Source organism: Balaenoptera ricei, chromosome 3 (genome assembly GCF_028023285.1).
Source record: "Balaenoptera ricei isolate mBalRic1 chromosome 3, mBalRic1.hap2, whole genome shotgun sequence".
In the NCBI taxonomy this organism is placed as follows: domain Eukaryota; kingdom Metazoa; phylum Chordata; class Mammalia; order Artiodactyla; family Balaenopteridae; genus Balaenoptera; species Balaenoptera ricei.
The window spans coordinates 120,071,837-120,091,852 of NC_082641.1; the positions used below are offsets into that span (position 1 = coordinate 120,071,837).

General features: G+C 48.4%; 1 protein-coding gene and 1 long non-coding RNA gene across 3 annotated transcripts in view; one reads left to right on the plus strand and one right to left on the minus strand.

Moving 5' to 3' along the window:
* Nucleotides 1–20,016, plus strand: part of LOC132362601 (uncharacterized) — a 354,028-nt gene that overhangs the window by 280,051 nt on the left and 53,961 nt on the right. Inside the window, exons 6-7 of the long non-coding RNA XR_009502404.1 lie at nt 7,186–7,336; nt 10,363–10,473. This is a non-coding gene — a long non-coding RNA (uncharacterized LOC132362601). The remainder of the gene's footprint in view (nt 1–7,185; nt 7,337–10,362; nt 10,474–20,016) is intronic.
* FGF1 (fibroblast growth factor 1) overlaps nt 1–20,016 on the minus strand; it is a 103,256-nt gene that overhangs the window by 80,428 nt on the left and 2,812 nt on the right. For both annotated transcript variants that reach the window (XM_059917367.1, XM_059917366.1), the window contains exon 2: nt 12,457–12,606. The gene's annotated coding sequence lies outside the window, so the exon portion shown is untranslated. The remainder of the gene's footprint in view (nt 1–12,456; nt 12,607–20,016) is intronic.

Sequence of the window (20,016 nt, forward strand, 5' to 3'; positions counted from 1 at the left end):
CTCATTAGAACGTAAGCTCCTCAAGGGTAGGGACCATGTCTCTCTCTTCATTGTTGTATCCTTGGGGCAGGACCCCTCATGGACAAGGTATCCAATACATAGGGAAGGAAGGGAGGGGGGGAGTCTCCGAAAAGGGGGATGCTTTTCCAGGCAGCCCAGTTTCCCGTGAATGTGGGCAGTATGTCCTGCTCAGCCCTAACATTACCGTGCAAGTCTAAAAATAAAACCCCTGGGTGGAGTGAGAAGCCTTTGAAGAGGATGGGGGAGAGATAATGAGAAACAGGAGCTGGCCAACACAGGCCCAGCAGGATGTGGGACTGGCCAGGAAGAGAAAGGGACCTTGACTTCAAGAAAATACTGCAAGAGTCTGATGAAGGTAGGACTCCTCATTAGTCACCAGAGGTCTTCCTCTTGGTCTGCAGCAGATGAAAAGACTTTAAAGTCACCAATTCAGGATATGCTTCCATCCTAGAGCAAGACATGTTTAGAGTTGTTTTTTTTTTAAGAGCTATTCTTTATAGTTCCTAAAACAGAGGGCTCCACACCCCACATCTGACTGCCATGCTGTCAGAAGAAGAGGGAAAGGCGGGAGGTTACAGGGAGGCGATGAAGCCTGCTTTGGCTCACCCTCCCCCTGACCTTCCCCAGGGCCCATTCCAGCGTGGGATCCGAACCTCCCACCACAGTAGGGTCCCGGCCAGACATCCCAAGGTGTAGCCGCCTTCCACAATCTTGGCTCAGTTCTGGGGCAGCGCAAGGCGGGGAGGGTCGGGTCAGTGGGTCGCTAGAAACAACTTGGACATCACCTTGGAAACGCTCTCCCCCAACTTGCGCTGTGTGCATTTGGACCCATCCTGAACCAGCTGTGTGTTAAATCCTCCGGGCGCAGTGGGAGGTCGGGAGGCATCTGCGGAAGGTCAGAGTGTGTCAGGAAGGGGTCCACCTCCATGATGGGAGACCATCGATCTTCAGGCCTTAGTGAAAGGTCTGAAGACCCAGGAGAGCCACGGGCTGAAAATCCATACTCTGGGCCTGGTCTCTGTGGTGCAAGAATGGGCTGGACCGAGGGTTGGGGCTGCCAGCATCCCCTCCTCCAGACTATGACCTGGACCCCTTCCCGTAATCCATCTCTCTGCGCTGCTCCAAAAGCCAAGTAATGTGGTCATGGTCACCTAGTGCAGGGGAATATTTGCAAGCCTCTACAACATTGATCACCACTGGGTTTTTCCATATTCCCCACTATGTGACGGTCAGGAGGGCCACAAAGGAATGGGAAGGAAATTAGCAAGTATGGAGAGAGACAGCTGGAGCTGTCCACGTCCCCTTAATAACCTCCACAAACCCCTCTCTAGAGGAACTCTTGCAGAGAAGGAAAACAAAGCACAGAGAGGACAAGTTCCTTACCCACAGTCACTCAGGAGGGTGAGGCAGGGCATCTGGCAGCCTGAATGCAGAATAACTGTGCAGTTCACAGCCTACAGCAGGCCATCAAGTTCACCCTGCGGTCAGGCTTCAAATAATTTAAACTCAAAGCCCAGGGTCAGGGGACACGGAGCAAAAGTTTGAAGGAATCCATGCCCCGAGGAACCGCACGCCCCCTGGAGGGGTGGGAATCCCAAAGCCTTTTAAGGAATTGCGCTAAAGGAACCTTGCTGAAGTCGAGGCTTCTTTCATTGTTTGTTGCAAACGCCTGGAGCTTAAAACTGCTGAACAGGGAGGCTTGTCTGCTCTATGCTTGAACTCTTTAAGGGGGCTATTGCTTTCTTGGCTAGTTCTAGGTTCCTGACATGTGGATTTTAAGTGCTGAAAGAGCATAGGGTGGTAATTGTCCCTTGGAACAAAAAAGACTGACAGGGGAACAGCAGGGCAGCAGGTGACCTTCATGTTCCAAGATCATTTTTTTTAAAAATTTTTCTAATAGGAATTTTAATAATAATGATTTTTGTAAAAAACAAAAAACAAAATGGCAACACAGAGTGCACACACGAGCACCACAAAAGCCTAACACAAGATCATTTTTTTAGTTCAAATACATTCTTAGGAAAACTTCCAAAAAACCTTAGCCAGACTGCGAAGATTGTCAGTAGCAATAATAATTATTTATTTATTTATTTAGGCTGTGTTGGGTCTTCATAGCTGTGTGCAAGCTTTCTCTGGTTGTGCCGAGTGGGGCGGGGGGGGGGGGTACTCTTTGTTGCAGAGCACGGGCTCTAGCCACGCGGGCTTCAGTAGTTGTGGCACGAGGGCTCAGTAGTTGTGGCTCACGGGCTTAGTTGCTCCACGGCACGTGGGATCTTCCCAGACCAGGGCTTGAACCCATGTCCCCTGCATTGGCAGGCAGATTCTTAACCACTGCGCCACCAGGGAAGCCCAATAATTAATATTTTATTGAGCAAACACTGTGTGCTATGCATTATGTACTAGAACATTTTTGTCTCCCTGAAGTCTTAGGTCAGCCCTGTGAGGGAGTAATGGCTAATGCTGATAATATAACACTTACACTTTCTCAGACTTCACCTGTATGAATTCACATAGTACCGTCAACAACCCTAGGGTATGGGTGCCGTTATTATGTCTCTTTTACAGAAGTGGAGAGGTTACGGAACTTGGCCAGGGCTGTGCAGCTATTGTGTGTCAGAGCCAGAATTCAAACCCAAGCGGTCCTGCCCCAACCATTATACTCCCTAGCGTCACGCCCCGCACACTGTCGCTCTGAAATAAGAAAAGGATGCTGAGAGAGACAGGGCAGAAGTGGAGCCATCAGGAGAATTCTTGGTCTCCCGTGTCAGCTCTCTTTCCAAGGAACTTAGGACACTGCCTCCCGAGCCCTCAGCAGAGATTCCAGGACTGACCCGGGAGAACGGCAGCAAGTTCTGTGAGGCCAACGGAGCGGGGATTTTATCCTTGTGAAGAAACCATCCTGAAGCCGACCTGCATCTCTGCCCCTAGAAACATCCCCATTAGCATTACAAACACGAAAAACCAGTGGAGGCTTAAGGAGGAACATTTTGCTCCTTTAACGTAAACACCACCCTAGCACTAAAGGCCAAGAAGCCGGGGCCGAGCCAGCCTGGGACCCTGAACCAGGGACGCGCTCTCCCAGGGCTGCAGCTTGCCGTGTAGACTCCAAGGAGTGACTCTGAAGCGTTCATTCTCCGCTGTCCTCCGGGTGCCATTTCTAAATTCTGATGAAGATTCTGAGGAAGGACAGGCGCAGCCTGGTTTTGTAGCAGCTCTTTGTGTCCCTGAGGTACTGGGGCAGCACTGTGCACGCACTGATTTATCAGTGCAGACGCCGCTTCCGCTCCCATGGGACCTGGTGGCAAAGGCGAGGATGAGCGGCTCCACCCACCTCCCTGGGTGCGAGGGTTGGAATGCGCTGGATCGACGTCTCCCTTCTGGGTGCCTGACATCACTTGTTTGCCCTTGATGCCCATCAGCCCAAAGAAGTTATTCATCTTTGAGCATGAATAATACAACTAGGCCGGATTTTTCCAGGCTCCCAAAGCGAATTCTCTGAAGAGCTGAGATTGCGCACACTAAGCCAGGGCAGCCGGCGCAAAGTACGGGGTCCTGGGGACTGTGAGGGGCCCGCCCACTCGAGTCAGGGTCGGGGGCCCCGATGCGCACTTGTCAGTGCTGCTTTCAGACGTTAACGTGCCCCCTTTCTAGAGCTGTGAGGAGCGACAGAGGCTGGGGGGGGTCCCACTGCTGTCCTTGGTCTTGGCTTTCCCACTCCCAAGATTGAAGCAGTCACTCATTCACTCATTCATTGGACCAACATTTACTGAGCACCTACTATGTGCCTAGGCTCTGTCCTAGGCCCTGGAGATATAGCAGGGAACCACACAGATGAGGTCCTGCCCTCCTGAGGCTTACGTTCTAGGGGGGAGAATGAATCGTAGCAAACTTAAAAAATTGACAAGATGACTACAGACTGGCATAAGTGCCATGAAGGAAACAGAGGTAGGATAGGGAATAACAGGAGAGAAAGCCTCTTCAAGGAGTTGACAAGAGGTCTGCTATGTGAAGAACTGTGGGGAAAGCACTCCAGGCAGATGGAACAGCAATTGCAAAGTCCCACAGGCAGGAAAGGGCTTGGAACAGCAGAGGAACGGAAGAGAGGCTCGTGGGGATAGAGCCAGTGGGGGATGTGAGAGAAGTGGGAGGATCTTGCTCCCCACGAGGCCCCCTGGTTGCTCTCACCTTCCTGAAAGTCCCTTCTCTTCTCCACAGTGTGTTCCACTTGCCCCAAGGACTCATCCTTGCTAAGCCAAGTCCAGTCCCTCTGCTGGAAGGAAAAGGAAGGGAATTCTTTTTGTGGCTGGCAGGGCACATGGCAAAGGCGTGGCGTTCAGTGTGACGTCAGGACTCACTCATGGATTATGCCAACAACCGCTGGCGTCGATGAGGAGTTTCCCAGGGATGGGAATGGGGTGTGCATCTCTGGTAGCAGGGGCACAGGAGAGGGCTGCAAACCCCAAGCTGGAATTCCCACAGCTGCGGGCCCGTCTTGCTGCTGCTTGTGTGAAATCACGAATAAGGCAAATTTTGGCGTCAAGTTCTTTGCGCTCCTCCTTTATACTCTCTGCCTCTTTTCAGACCTGTCTCTGCCCACGTTCACCCCTGGTGCCTCAGGGGGTCTGCCTGGGCTTCTTGCCCCTGCCTCTTTCCCCTTCACAACTTGAATCTCGACCTTTCTCCACAGGCATGCTGAATAATTGGCCTGCTGACTGCTGGCCCTCTCCCATAGCTTCAGGCAAAGTTCAGCAGGCAAAGGAGAGGTTATATTCACAAGGTCTCTCTGTGTCCTTCAAATGATACCAAAGAAGGGGCCACCTGGTCAACCCCAGTCTGAGCCTGGCCTGGCTGCCAAGCTCACAAATTAACCTCATCAGCAGGAGACAGCTGTCCCTATTTAAACCCTTTCCAGTGGGGCCATGTCCAGCACCTAGAGCATGCTCAGCTGAGGGGGACTGTGCTAGAACACTGTTCGGGAAGTGGCCTGGAACCTTATTCCCTGATCATGACGCAGCCAACCCTAGATTTGTGAGCTCAGGAAGCCTGCTGTCTTGCTTCAGGGCTGACCCACTGCTGAACCACACCAGCAACTTCTTTGTCCTTTGTTGAAATCAGAGTTTACCCTATAGAGGATCTCCTCCTTCTCTGGCTTTCTGTGGCTCTTAGCAAAGGACCTAAATGCTCATTGTGGCCACTGTGGTCCAGCCCACACCTGCCCCTTTGACGCCAACTTGCCCCCCTTCTTCCCTGCGTTCCAGCTGCACTAGCCTCCCCTCCGCTCCTTGGTGAAGCCACACTTTTCACACCATGTGACCTTCACTCATGCTCTCCCTCCACCTGAAACGTTCAGCCCTCACCCATCTGACCCCTGCTCATCCTCCAGATCTCAGTCCAAGCATCACCTCCCCGCCGAAGCTTTTCCAGAGCCCCTGACTGGGTCCAGCACTCTGCCCTGTGCCTTCAGGGGGAGTTCCTGCACGATGGATGTCGGTGGACCCACCTAGCCTCTAACGTTCATGAAAGTAGGGACTGGTGGTCCCAGGCCCGGTGGCCTGCTCCTGGCACGCACAGGGGCCCCACGAATGAGCTGCATGACCTGAACTGGTCAGGGATGGCCTCCAGCGTGCCCATCCTGGTCTCCACTCTCTCTTTCTCTTTCTGCTGCTGCCTCCTTTCTTCTTTGCTTTCCCTTCCCTCCTTCCTCTTCATCCTTTCTATTCATTCCTTCTTCCTTCCTGGGCCTTGGGCCTACCTGTGGCTCCCAAGAACACTATTTAAGCCAACAGAAAAGCACTCAGAATTAAAGAAAAAGTTGCCACAGCTTGGCAGCATGTGTTGGCCTTCACCTAGATCAGCCCAGACCCAGGGCCTAGAGGGGAAATCTGATTCCTACTGTAGTCGTTTCCTAAGGCTGCTGTAACGAGTACCACAGACTGGGTGGCTTACACAGCAGAAATTTCTTGTCTTACAGTTCTGGAGGCCAGAAGTCCAGAATCACGGCATCTGCAGGGTTGGTTTCTCCTGAGGGCTTTGAGGGAAGGATCTGGCCCAGGCCTTTCTCCTTGACTTGTAGATGGCCATCTTCTCCCTGTGTCTTGTCACATCATTTTCCCTCTGTATATGTCACTGTGTCTCAATTTCCCCTTTTTAAAAGGACACCACTCATACTGGATTAGGAGCCACCCTAATGATCTCATTTAAACTTGATAACTGGGCTTCCTTGGTGGCGCAGTGGTTAAGAATCCGCCTGCCAATGCAGGGGACACAGGTTCGAGCCCTGGTCCGGGAAGATCGCACATGCCGTGGAGCAACTAAGCCCACATGCCGCACAACTACTGAAGGCTGCGTGACTAGAGCCCGTGCTCCGCAACAAGAGAAGCCACCGCAATGAGAAGCCTGCGCATCGCAACGAAGAGTAACCCCTACTCGCCGCAACTAGAGAAAGCCCACACGCAGCAACGAAGACCCAACGCAGCCAAAAATAAACAAATAAATAAATTTATAAATAAAACGAAACAAAACTTGATGACCTCTGTCAGAACACTATCTCCACATAAGGTCACATTCTGAAATACTGGAGGTTAGGAGTTCCACCTATGGATTTGAGGGGGGAACACAATTTAACCCGTAACAACTATCTTCTACCCACCCGTTGACCACACCCTTTTTGACTTATTGAATGAGATAAAAATAGGGAACCACAGGGACACATCATCTTCTGAAGAAATTATATGGGCGTCTCGGGATGGGGGAGGACAAGATCAGAATGTGAAGGGGAGAAAGACACCCAAGAGTGAGAAAGGAGGGTTGAACTGACAGAGAGCTAAAACTATGTTCATAACCACACCCAGGGGTTCCGTGGCTATGCTCTGGGGATCTGCGGGGCCTGGGTTCATATCTCAGATCTGCCCCATACTGGCAGTGGGGCCTTTCCCCTCACTTGTCAAATGTGATAATAATGGCACCTAACTTAATGGGATGGTTGTGAAGGGCTTAGTACTGTGCCCGGCACATGGTAACGCAGTACGCAGTAGGCGGGCTTTCGCTGCTATTACCAGCAGCGGAGGTCTAGCCTAAGTAAAATGGTGGTCCGGGAAGAAGCTGTGACAGAGAAGAGGCTAATTGCCACTGATTGAGGCCCCATGACTCTGTTCTCATTAACAGCAATGAAGACAAGGGAACCAGAGCAACGGTCAGCCCGAGGCTTCTTCAGCTGTAGCCTGTGGACCAAAGGCATCAGAACCAGCTGGGCCCCAGCCAGGAAACGCAGAATCCTGGGCCCCTCACGAACCCGGCTACGTCAGGACTTGTGTGGGTAGGTCCCAGGAACCTGAAGTTTAAAAAATCTTTTTAATTAACTTATTTTTTGAAGTATAGTTGATCTATAATGTGTTAATTTCTGCTGTACAGCAAAGTGATTCAGTTATACATATACATACATTTTTAAAATATTCTTTTCCGTTATAGTTTATCACAGGGTATTGAATATAGTTTCCTGTGCTATATAGTAGGACCTTGTTGTTTATCCATTTTATATGTAATAGTTTGCATCTGCTAACCCCAAACTCCCACTCTGTCCCTCCCCTCCTCTTCCCCTTGGCAACCACAAGTCTGTTCTCTATGAACCTGATGTGTTTTTTTTTTTAAAGGAGAATGCTCCCTCCCCTCAAGCTTTTATTTTTTTTTAATTTTTTTTATTTTTTATTTTTTTAAATTAATAGCTACTCTATTTATTTATTTATTTATTTTTAGCTGTGTTGGGTCTTCGTTTCGTGCGAGGGCTTTCTCTAGTTGCGGCAAGCGGGGGCCACTCTTCATCGTGGTGCGCGGGCCTCTCACTATCACGGCCCCTCCCGTTGCAGGGCACAGGCTCCAGACGTGCAGGCTCAGTAGTTGTGGCTCACGGGCCCAGTTGCTCCGCGGCATGTGGGATCTTCCCAGACCAGGGCTCGAACCCGTGTCCCCTGCATTAGCAGGCAGATTCTCAACACTGCGCCACCAGGGAAGCCCAGAACCTGATGTTTTAAAGAAGCTCCCATGTGATTCTCACTCACATTAAAGTTTGAAAACACCTGGGCCAGGGCTTCCCTGGTGGCACAGTGGTTAAGAATCCATCTGCCAATGCAGGGGGACACAGGAGCCCTGGCCCAGGAAGATCCCACATGCCGCGGGGCAACTAAGCCCATGCGCCACAACTATTGAGCCTGTGCTCTAGAGCCCACGAGCCACAACTACCTAGCCCACGGGCCACAACTACTGAAGCCCGCACGCCTAGAGCCCGTGCTCCGCAACAAGAGAAGCCACCGTAGTGAGAAGCCTGAGCACCGCAACCAAGAGTAGCCCCCGCTCGCCGCAACTAGAAGAAAGACCGTGCACAGCAACGAAGACCCAACTCAGCCAAAAGTAAATAAATAAATAAATTTTAAAAAAACACCTGGGCCAGACCACAGGTTCTGGAGCGGCAAAGATGAGTCTTGTCCATCAGTAACCCCCAGATCTACACAGCCCTGCTGTGAGGTAGGCACACTTTCACACCTGTTCCTATCACCAGCATTCCTTGGGTGAATTCAGAGAAGTGGGCTTGAGCAATTATGCATAAAACAAATCTCTGTGTGTCATGTTTTAAACATTCAATTTAGAGAAATTGCATTGGCAAATCAAGCCTTTTACATCACTATAAACTTCACTGAGCCCAGACACTACGTTCTGGATTGCCCATTCCTCCTCTCTCCACGGCTGGAGTCACCTAGTCTTGACCTCGGGCTTAGCTCAAGATGACCTCTGACCTTAGGCTAGAGGGGTGTCAGGATCTCTGGCCTAGCACCCTTGCTGTGTCCGTCTCTGTACCATTTCCTCTCTTATTGGGCACCATCCACTGCCTGCTGCAGGAAAGCCTGAGGCCCACCTTGTCCCCCAGGGCCTGTGTTCATGTCTTGTTCCCAAACACTGAGTCCCAAAGGTCATGGGTCCTCAAGGCTGGGATTCTGTCCCCAGGCCAATTTAGGGTCCTGCTGTCTCTTGGCAAAGCTTCCAAATTCTGGTCTACTTTCTAGGGCCTTCAGATCTCATCTGTTGCTGAAGTCCATCTGTCACCAAACTCCACCTGCCTCTCAGGACACCTCCAGTGATCCCCCAAATCATAGACGGCATACCGGTTAGGAGCACAGCCTGGGTGTAAGCTTGGCTCTGCCACTTGGTAACTGTGTGACTGTAGGCAAATGGCCCAGCCCACCGAGCTCAATTTCTGCAGCCGTGACAGCCCTACTTCACAGGGTTGTTACGAGAATCCGGCGAGGTCACACACGTAAAGTCAGGCACCGTGCCTGGCTCATATAAGGGCTCAAGAAACGCTGGCCACGAGCACAGAAGCTCCTCTATTCTGAAAGCTTGGAAATGCAAGCAAAACTCCACACCAAGCAAAAGCACCTCCAGCTGCCCAGAAGGTGGCACTGATGGTCACTCAGAGAGTCACTTTGGACCTTGGAACAAATGGACTTGTGAGCAGCCTTTTCAGAACTCACTTTTCAATGATAATAGTAATAGTAATAACAATAGCAACAAGAAATACTTAGGTTTTACTCATTATAAACCAGGCACTGAGCTAAGACTGTTACTCATTTGATCCTTTCAGTAATAAGGCTGGTACTTTATTACCCCATTTTACAGATGAGGAGACTGAGGCACAAGGTCACAGGACTAGTAAGTGTCAGAGTCCAAATTGAACCCCAGCTTCTTCCTGGCTGCAGAATCTATGTACCTAACCACTATTTTGCTGCCTCTCTTAAGTAGTAACATTTAGGAATCAAAATAATTACTATTGGACTTCCCTGGTGGCACAGTGGTTAATCCGCCTGTCAACGCAGGGGACACAGGTTCGAGCCCTGGTCCAGGAAGATCCCACATGCTGTGGAGCAATTAAGCCCGTACGCCACAACTACTGAGCCTGCACTCTAGAGCCCACGAGCCACAACTACTGAAGCCAGTGCACCTAGAGCCCATGCTCCACAACAAGAGAAGCCACGCCAACAATGAGAAGCCCGCGCACCGCAACGAAGAGTAGCCTCCGCTCACCGCAACTAGAGAAAGCCCATGCACAGCAACGAAGACCCAACGCAGCCAAAAAAAATAAATTAAAAAAAAAAAAAAAGACTTTGCGCTCCCAATGCAGGGGGCCTGAGTTCGATCCCTGGTCAGGGAACTAGATCCCACATGCATGCCACAGCTAAGAGTTTGCATGCCACAACTAAGGAGCCCGGGAGCCGCAACTAAGACCCAGGGCAACCAAAAATAATAATAATAATAATAATTACTATTCTCTCCCTCCCTCTTCTCTTGCTGTAGGCCACTGGCCCAGATGCTTGTCCTTGTTCCTCTACCTTGGACTCCTTTACCTCCCAGCTGAGTTGGACATCCTGTCAGCCCAGGTTCATTCTCTGTTACCTGCCCCCCCAGGTAAGTCCCCACCTTTCTCTATGGCTGAATGGGCTGGATCCAGTCCCATCTTGAGGTGAGACACCTTGCCAGTATTTGATGAACTTGATGAGTGAATCCTTTCTTAAGGAAAAACAGTCATTCACTTACAATTTACGTGTCCTGGATAGTTGTTAGATTGACCTAAAACAGGGTATGTCTGTAGCACGACTGATTGCAGATTATTTTTCCAGTAGCTTAAATCAAGGAGTATTGCATTAGCCAAGTAGTGCCTATTTGATGAGGTGGAAGGGATGTGTCTTCCCTTCTGTATGGTCTCTGACTGCTGGAAGCTGGCACAGGGGGGCCAGCGGCTCCATGACCCGTAATAGTTTATTCAGGGTCCACATAATGCACGTCAGCAGAGTGAGCGAGCACATCTCTGTCCTGGCATCAGGCATCCCTTTGCTAGGTGTAGACAGAACGCATGGATGTCTGTCCACTGTCACCGTGGAAATATCATCATCAGAGTTGGTGCTACCTGCCTGTAAAATCAAACCATTTAATGAACTGGATACTGCTTCCTTAAATCCTTTTTGGAACCTGGCAAGCCATATATGTGTATGTGCACACCAGATTTGGGAGGAAGTTTACAAGTAACTCAGTGTCTTGTCCCTTAATTTTTCATGTATTAACTTTGCTTTTGATGAAGTTAATTGTACAAATCTGCATTTACAAATCCATTTCCTCGTGCTAAAAAGGTAGAATCAACAGAAGACAGTCATGTACATGATCTCAAAAGGGGAATTTCCTCGGAAGCCCTCAATGACCAACACAAAGAAAACAAAGGGAGTTTGCAACTGTGAATCACAGTCTCCACCAAAATCCACATTCATTCACCCAGACAGCCCTGGGAGGCAGCTGGCCAGCCCTTTGCTAGACACCACTCGGCAAAGCTGATTTCTCTCCAACCCTTTGCCACCGTTGGGCTGGCTCGCCCTCACTCAGAGCCCGGTTCACCCTCTGCCCGGATGCTTGCATCCGCCCACTGGTGTTCACGGAGCTAAATCATAAACAATTGCATCCCTATAGCAAATGAAAGGGAAAGTGCCAGTCACCAAAGCAGGAAAGTGGGGGTGGATTTAAACACCAGAGAGAGCACAGAGCATTTGTGTCTGCTGAGGCACAGAGCGAGCTCTTGCACCTGAGAGGCGAGATAAGTGGGTGCCCTCTTGGGTCTCTGAAAAATGGGTCCATGATTAAACGCCTGAAATTCCCACCCCAGCGCCTGGAGGTCTGAATTTTACGAGCGCTGCGTCTAGAAGCCTTGCATACTTCTGGCATATAATAGTGACGTAGGTGTGGATAGCGTCAGTGCCAGAGAATGTGCCCAGTGGCTAGCCATTCCCATTCCCTCTCTGCCGGTGCCTATCTGGAGGGGCACTGAAATGAGGATGTGATTTTCAAAGAAGGTCAGAAGGACAGTAAGAAGTAATCCAGGTGACCAGCAGGGCCATCAGCATCCCACCCTCTCAAGCACACTCAGATAATCCGATGTTTCAGCCCGACTTTTATATCAAAAGGTTGACCAAATCTAAGGTGCCCACCCAGTGGACAGGATTTCTAGGTGGCTGAATTTCCAGGCTACCTAAGAGGGTAAGTGTGGCCAGCAGGATGATGCCAGCCAGGCTCTCGGAGGCCACGGCGTCCTGCTGAACCACAAAGGCTTTAATGAATGAGAACCTTCCGCCCCCTCCAGCCCTCATGGCCCGGCAGTGCGGGGGTGAAGATCAAGGGGGCAGCGGGTGCATGATTATCCTCACAGTCTCTGCACTTCAGGTGCTATTTTTACATGTCTGTGCCATTAGCCAGCCCTTCTTTTTCTTCCAAGCAGCCTTATACTTGCACTCGGGGACACACACACACACACACACACACACTCACTCACTCACTCACTCACTCACTCACTCCACCTCAGCTCTGGATATACTATAACCTGCTCAGAACAGAAACCCTGATTCTTACCTGAACAGCCTGCAGGCTGAGGGCTTCTCCGGTCGAAGGGAAAGGGGATCCACTTGGTCTCGTCCGCTCTGTGGTGTCACTGTCACCGCGCTGCAGCTGCTTCCCCGGCAGCCCCAAGCCGACTCTCTGAACCTCCCGGTGGCTGCGGCTCTGTGTGGGGAGAGGGGACGGGCCGTGGCACGTACATCAGGTTGCTGGTCCGCCTGCAGACACCGTGCCACAGAGCCGGCTCCCGGTCCCGCAGGGCTGTGTGGGAAGCAGGGAGGCAGGCGGGGGACTGATAATGCAGCCTCTAGGTCCCCCTCTGGCCTCGTTGATCCGCAGAGGGGACCTGCCTTAGCGACCCCGCCCACAGGGATGCACACGGAGCTCTAAGGGCCCCCACCCCTGGGCAGCCAGCGGCAGGCCCAGGGGCACAGAGCTGGTGGCCAGCAGGGAAGGGAGGCAGAGACAGCAGACGGCAGTGGCAGCTCTCCTGGGTGTTATTTTAGCGTGGTTTGTCTTGGGGCAAATGGCTGAGCCGAATGGACTACTAGCCTGTCTGAGCAGATTCCTGTTTATTTTGAGGCCTCAGTTGGCAGGGAAACAGCGGGTCACGGCTCAGAGACACTCCTCTGCAATCAGAAGGCTGCTGGATGAAAGGGAATCCTTTTCGGTTCTGGCATCTGGCATCCCTGCACAGGGTGTAGATGTCTGTGTGTGGTAGTGTGTGTGTGTCTGTCTGTGCTGTTCCCATTTTTGCAAAGCTGCTCGAGGCAGTGGCCATGCAGTTTAGGGCTGGGGAGGGGCTGCACAGAGAATATTTCTGCCCTTCCTCACCAGTGGTCAAACCTGTCCGTGCTGAACTAGGCGAATCATCAGGTGGGGATTTCTTCAGTGGACCATGGGCATCATCTTTGTGCTCCGGGCCAGGATGGGGTAACGGAGAGAGGAAGCTGCCTGTACAAATAATAACTCTTTGGCTACAAGGTGAGGAATGAAACTGGACTGAAAGGATACAGCTCAGGAGGTGTCTTTGAAGAGACCAAATGGAAACATGATGAATAGTTGCCTGTAATTGATGAGGAGTCCTACCTGCTTATGCAGGGATCTGAGCCTGGGAGGTGTCCCAGAGTGTGTGCGCAAGCCTGCCCACCTGGTGATTCAGGTAGGAGGTACAGATGGACCTGTCGGAACTAGAATATGCTCACTGGTCTCTCCCTCCTCTGGGAAGGTGGGGGTGGAAAACTGTTCTCCAAACTCATCAGGGAGCCTTCATGTGCCTCTGAAGGGACAGGCTCAGAGAAGCTCACCTCCTGTGACAGAACTAGAGGCACAGACATCACACAGCTCCGATAACGGAGGAGCCACAGCTCTCCTAAAAGGGACTTGAGAGGTACAGAGAGAGTTGATTTCTCCAAACTTTATGAACGGGAACCTCCATGAATTGCCACTTCCGCATATTCAAAGGTCCTAATAATTTGCTTTTTAAAAAGTAGTAATTTTCTCGAGCATCTGCACGATTCCCAAGGACCTCTGGATCATAGATGAAAATATTTCGGACAGTCATCTTCTCAGTATTGGAGAATTGCTTTGCTGCATGCAGGGGGCAGGTGAACTGTTTTTAACCACATGGAATCATAGATTGTAAAGTTAGGAAACACCCTAAAAACACCGAGGACAGAGATACAGCTCAGCGTCTCACCCAGGTTGCCCCCGTAGTTACTAAGTTCTCACCGGGTCTGAAACCCGGTCTCCCGCCTCAGGCTAGCACCCTTGCACCTGCCCACACAGTGCTGTGGACCATTTCTGGGCTGCTCAGCGTCTCAGGGCTCTGACTCCCTCCTTCCTGAAGGAGATTCATGAGGCTTTCCGAGCCACGTCTCTCCCACAAGCCAACACGATTATGGTGACAGTCACATGTGCCCAAGTATGTGACAGCACCTTGAACACCGGTAATGCAAGTGTAAGTCATTATTTTAGTGTTATTTCTCCGTTACATCTAGTTGTGAAATGCTGTTAAAAAAAAAAAAAAAAGCCAAAAAAACCACACAGCTCTTAGGCAAATACAACCCCTAGCTACTGATATAAACCAATTTCTTTATTACATATCAGGTGTTGTTCGGCAAAGTTCCCGTCCAAATACTGGGAACTGATTCCTCAGTTCCTTAAAGTACTTACTGTAATATAATTCTCCTCAATATTGAATTTTTTAATGTTTTGGTTTAACTTCCCTCAAGTTCCATGTTGAAATGGAAGTGTCTAGATTTATCTTTTTTTAAAAATTTATTTTATTGAAATATAGGTGATTTACGATGTTGTGTTAATTTCTGCTGTACAGCAAGGTGATTCAGTTATACATATATATATTCTTTTTCATATTCCTTTCCATTATGGTTTATTACAGGATATTGAATATAGTTCCCTGTGCTGTACAGTGGGACCTTGTTGTTTACCCATTCTCTATGTAAGAGTTTGCATCTGCTAATCCCAAACTCCCACTCTATCCCTCTTCCACCTCCCCTCCCTCATAGCAACCACAAGTCTGTTCTCTATGTCTGTGAGTTTGTTTCTGTTTCATAGATAGGTTCATTTGTGTCGTATTTTAGATTCCACATATAAGTGATATCATGTGGTATTTGTCTTTCTCTTTCTGACTTATTTCACTTAGTATGATAATCTCTAGGTACATCCATGTTGCTGCAAATGGCATTATTTCATTCTTTTTTATGGCTGAGTAGTACTCCATTGTGTGTGTGTGTGTGTGTGTGTGTGTGTGTGTGTGTGTACCACATCTAGATTTATCATTTAAATAATATATGTTCAGATACTTGGAGTCATGAGACATGATAATGTTAATACTTCCTGGCCCCTCTGTTATTTAGCATGGGAAGGGACAGGACGTTTCCTAGTTTAAAAGTCTGGCCTCAGAATAGCCTTCCAGCTCTGGGCTAGGAAATAGTCCATGGAAATAATAGCTGTCGGAGCCACTTACTAAGCATTCACAAGATGCTAGATCCTATAGAGAGTGTGTAACAGAAACCATATCTTCCCTCAAAGCGTTTAGACCACTTTTAAAGCCATTAAAACTATTTAAGGTGTTTAAGTGATTAAAACTTTATATGCGTGCTTACTAGCACTGCAGAGGGTGGATCTGAGAAAGGAAGAAAATGACAGATTTGGAGGACCAACAAAAATCCTAGTAGAAGCCGGGTAGGTTTATCCACAGAGGTGTGCCTTGGCCAGAGTCAGCCATGTCTAGAATGTTCTGGCCGGTGCTGGAGGTGAGATTTTTCCTTCCGTGTCCTAAGAGATTGACTCACTACTAAGCACTTCAGCGGCAGCTATTACAGAAAGTGGTTCTAAACTTCTTATAAGAGCTTTAGAAGGACGAGAAAGGTAGAATGGGGTGTTTCTTCGGTTTTTTCTTATTCTGTGCTCAGTGCCTCTGAAAAGCAGACGTAAAACTGTCACTTTTTAACTGCACCAACATGAAAAAGGAATCAGAGCGTGATAGATTCAGCAGGACTCCAAATGTCCCAGAAAATAAATTTTCTTTCTCTCCCGGCATAACACATAAGCCCTGGCTTCTTGTTCTTGAATCTTGAGGCTGACATTCAGTATTTGCTTTAAAATTTCCCCTTCGTACATCCTGTTTACATAAACGGTACAGTTATGTGAAATGCATACCAGACACACTGCATTTTCTTTCTAATCTCATTTGACCTTGCTCGGACTCAACAAATCCTAATCAGCTGACAAGAGAAATCAGATACTGCCTGCCACTTTCTCCCCGAAGTAAAGTATTTCCTTCTGTTTATGCCCAATCATGCAATTAAATGAAGGGCATGCTGGCCTCCTGGCGAACCAGCTGCCAAGATGACAGAGGGGAGCAATTTGACAAATAGGGCACAGGGAAATACAGCAGACAGTCACAGGAAATTGTATTCGTTGCCCAAGGAGACCCGACAGACACAAACATCACCAGAGCTACAGGACAGAAATGGGGTCCAGAGGTCCTCAAGTGAGAAGGTGCCTCGCTCTGATCCCACTCTAACCTGAGAACAGGAACTTGTCCCAGTTTGTCAGCCTGGCTCTCAGCGGCTTCAGGGGAGGATGCCTAATTAGAGAGGGTCACACCCATGAGAAGTAGGCTTCCTCTTTCTGATATTGGTCACCCATTGCCTATTTTATGTTTTCCTCGACCTCAGCTTTTCAATTTTTATTTTAAAATATTTTATCTTTAAATAAAAGTAATGCCTTGTGCACATGTTAAAAATGCACAATGTACAGAGAGGTATAAAATGACCCTCACTAACCCCCTTCTTCCCAAGATAACCACTATTTACTTTTTTTTCTGGATCCTTTGAGGGACAGAAATGTCTTTATACACCTGAATGTGTGTATGCTTAAAAGCAATTTACTGGGGACAGTGTCCTGCATTGTTTGTTTTTCACTTAATAATAGATCTTTGCACATTGGTCTGGTACATCCAAGTGCCAATATTCCTTGCCTGCATTATTGCAATACCTCCTCGCCGACTTCCCTGCTTCTACCCTTACCCCCTACAGTTCATTCCAGAGGGATCCTGCTAAAAGGTAAATCAGATCATGTTTCTGTTTGGTCAAAACTGCCCAGTGCCTTTCTCTGGCACTAAGAACAAAAGCTAAGCTTGCTGTCACCACCTGCCTCTCCAAATCCATCCCCGATGCATTCCTCCTTCTCACTGTGCTCCAGCCTCACTGTTCCTCATCCAGGCCAAGTGTGGTCCTACCTCAGGGCCTTTGTACTTACTGTTCCCTCTGCCTGAAGTGCATGCATTTCTTTTCTGCCCCTTGATTCTCTACATGGCTGGCCCTTCCTTATCATTCTGGTCTCATTTCAGACCCTCCTCCCTGACCACCTGTTCGAAATCAGCCCCTCATAGATCTTTTCTTTTTCTTCATAGATTCTTTTTACTAGCTGAGAATTATCATGTTCAGTTATTTGTTTACTTATATGTTGTCTGTCTTCTCCTACCGCACACACTAGAATGTAAAGTCCATGAGGAGAGCAGGGATTTTATCTGTCTTTTCACCCTTATATTCCCAGTACTTGGACCAATGGTTCTCAAACTTGAATGTGCATCAGAATCGCAGATGACTGTACCCCAACTCCAGAGTTTCTCATTCAGTAGGTCTGGAGTGGGCCTGGGAATTTGCATGTCTAGCAAGTTCCCAGGTGATACTGACGCTGCTGGTCCACAGACCAGACTTTGAGAACCACCAGTCTAGACAGTGCCTGGCACACAGTGGGTGTTGCTTATACGTCTATTGCGTGAACACATGAGTCTGCACGGAAGGATCTGCTATTTTCTTTGGAATGGCAGTTTTATTTTCACTATATCATTTATTTATATTTATTGGACAGGAAACCTCCTCCAATTCTTTGTGACAGAAGGGCCCCAAGTTCTGTCAGCTAAAATGATGTATCAGCTCCATTGGTTTGTCAGCAAATGATCAGAAACCTAAAGTGTTATAGGCCCAAGGGAGCCAGTGAGAGGCACCCCTCGTTCTCTGCCTCAGTAACACGTCAAAGCCAAAGGGGGTGGGGTTCTCCCTTCATATGTGACAGAGAACTTTCCCTATGGGTAATCACTCAGGCCTCCCCTGTAGTTGTTTAACAACTGTCCTGTTGACTTGGATTAGGCGTTGGTGCATTGGAATGTATACAACAAACACACACACTCACACACACACACACACACACTTTTTCATACTGAATTTCAGGAAGTTACAAGATGCCCCAAGTCCATTTTAATCTCAAATTTTAAAACTCCTGATCTAATCATTGGCTATCTATTTGGCAAAACAAACAAAAACAACCTGGATCCCCAGTTTGTTATTTAAATTCCCAATTAAATAAGAGGTTTAAATGTAATAAGACAAACCTTAGAGGACAACATTAGAGAAGAGCATTAGAGGAAAGCATTAGGTAATGAGATTTACCATCAATGCTTTTTGAAGCATGATTTGAAACCCAGAAACAAAAATAGAATAGTGAGATTGATTCCATAAAATTTAAAATGATCTGTACAAGAAAGCAGAAAAAAGATCCTCCAGTTTAGACTCTGGGGAGAAATCTGTGGAGCCTATCTTTTCCGTCTATATTCTTTCCACTTGAATTGAATGGGTGGCCTGTGGCCAAGCGTGGTGGGATGAGACATAAGCTTATCAGAGCAGACGGGGTATAGACCACATCCTTCAGCAAAGCCCTGTCACTGGGTTCATTATTTCATTAACCATGGTTTGGGGGTTTTCTGAGCAATTTTATTGAGATGTAATTCACATACCATGGAGTTCACCCATTTCAAGTATACAATTAAGTGGTTTTAGTATGTTCACAAAGTTGTGCAACCATCACCACTGTCTAATTTAGAACTTTTTTTGTCATCCCCAAAAGAAACCCCATACCCATTAGCAATCATTCCTCATCCCTGCCCTCCCGCCAGGCCTACCCAACCCCCAGTCTACTTTCTGCCTCTGTAGATTTGCTTGTTCTGGCCATTTCATATAAATGGGATCATACAGTGTGGGTTTCTTTTCCTTATAAAGCATAATGTCTTTAAGGTTCATCCACATTGTAGTTTGATCCATATTTATCAGAACGTCATTCCTTTTTATTGCTGAATAATATTTCACTGGATGGGTATGCCATATTTTATTTGTTCATCAATTAATGGACATTTGGCTTATTTCCTCTGTTTAGATATCATGAGTAATGGTGCTGGAACATTTGTGTTGTATACAAGTTTTTGTGTGAATATTTGTTTTTATTTCTCTTGGATCTAGCGGTGGTTTTTCTCTTAAATATTTACCCAAAGCATATTACTTAGCCTATTTAATTCTTTTGGTTTTAGTTTTGTTCTATCATGACCGCGTGGGGAAGCAAGCAGGCTTGGATCCTAAAGACCTCAGAGGCCCGCTACCCGGAGTCTGGGCCCCTCCCTGTTTCTGTGTAACTGGGGATGTGTTTTCATCTCACTGTGCCTCACTCGTGCGGATGCCAGCTCTCTGAGCCTCTCAGGGATACTGTGAGGATTAATGGCATAAACCCAATAGGATCTGCTCTTGAGAAGGTGCTAACCCACAGGAGAGGGTTCATGTGCATCAGAGAAACAAGATACCCTCAGACCAAGGGCTCCCAGCACCACAGGTGACGGCATCAGCCAAGAGGCCAGTGGCTGGATGCAGAGGCACAGACGTTATAAAAAAAAAATACCGTTTACTTAAGATTTGGGTTTCCTTTGAGATCTGAATTTGGTGAATTTGGTTGCTTTCCAAATCCTGCAAGCTGCCCTCTGAGGGAGGCCTCTGGCCTGGTCACCCTGTTCAGGGGGCAGGAGAAAGGACAAGGCCATGCCTAGTGATGGGCAGCCAGATGGGCAGACAAATTCTAAAGCCCACCCTCCAGCTAACATTTCCCCAAAGACCATTCTAATCTAAGAACTCACTTAATCAAAAAGCACTTCGCTCTCTGCAGAGCCCCAGAGGTACCTCCTTTTGTGAAATTCCCTTGCCCCTGACCTTCTTGTTGGCTCTG